The 976-nt window shown below is 54.1% G+C and overlaps 1 protein-coding gene across 1 annotated transcript in view; it reads right to left on the reverse strand.

The window, feature by feature from the left end:
* RPS6KL1 (ribosomal protein S6 kinase-like 1) overlaps nucleotides 1–976 on the reverse strand; it is a 12,288-nt gene that overhangs the window by 7,760 nt on the left and 3,552 nt on the right. The gene's annotated exons all lie outside the window — the stretch shown is intronic.

Here is a 976-nt window from a genome sequence, read left to right on the forward strand (position 1 = left end):
AGTCCCGGCCGGGGTCCCGCCGCCGCCGCCCCCGCCCCGAGGCAGGGTCTTCACCGCTCCGTTAACGTGCGGTGCGCGCCATTGCTCTTCTTTGCTTTATTATCATCGTTAGTCACCATCGGTTGTCCTTAATTAATAAAGCTCCCGTTCATTAAGTACTGCCTTTGCTACCGTATTTCATTCCTCCCGTAACACGTAATTAGCCCTGTCTTAAATAGCCTTTGCCTCTACCTACCTCTCGAAGGGTGCAGCCGTTCCAGCGGCTCCCCCCTGCCCCGGCCGTTCCGGCGGCTCCCTGCTGACCTATCTAAGGCAGCAGGGACGCGGCTGGGTGACCTGCCTCTTCTGCGTGGCCCCGTCCCAGGGCACTGACGATTCTTTCTGATTTGCATCTTGCAAGCGGGTGTCGTTGCCCCCCCAACCCTGGGCTCTCGGCTGGCCCTTTTACCAACTCTTGCAGACTCATTTGGTTTTACAAACTTATTTCAAATATATAGAGCAGGGAACGGCAGCGCAAATGCATTAAGGTGCAGCAAAATGAAAGGGTGGTTGAGATCCCAGCTGGTGGTTAACAAATGCTTTGTACATGGAAAATACCCGTCTCTGGCTTAACCCAGAAGCACGCGTTCCTGGCCTTCCGGCCTGGCTTTTTCTTGGAAGGCCAGGTCTGCAGGGCCCGCTAGATCACCGCAGTTATTAGCGAAGGAGATTTGCTGAACCAGGAGTGCTAAACCAGTTACAGCTCAGGCCAACTGGTTTGCTGCGTCTGTGGGATGGTCGGTCCAGGTCCAAATAACCACCTTTAGGGAGGGCTGGCAGGGGACCTGCAAAGGGAGGAAAGCTGGAATGAAACCCCAGTGATACCCTAAGAAAGACTGTGCTAAGATCGGTTGGGAAGAGGGATCTTCGTCCATCCCTTGCTAATCTATGGGCATGTCCCATTCCAACAGGAAACGTTTCTAAAAAGGCAGTTTCA

The sequence above is a fragment of the Pygoscelis adeliae genome, unplaced genomic scaffold, assembly GCF_000699105.1.
Source record: "Pygoscelis adeliae isolate BGI_AS28 unplaced genomic scaffold, ASM69910v1 Scaffold71, whole genome shotgun sequence".
Lineage (NCBI taxonomy): Eukaryota > Metazoa > Chordata > Aves > Sphenisciformes > Spheniscidae > Pygoscelis > Pygoscelis adeliae.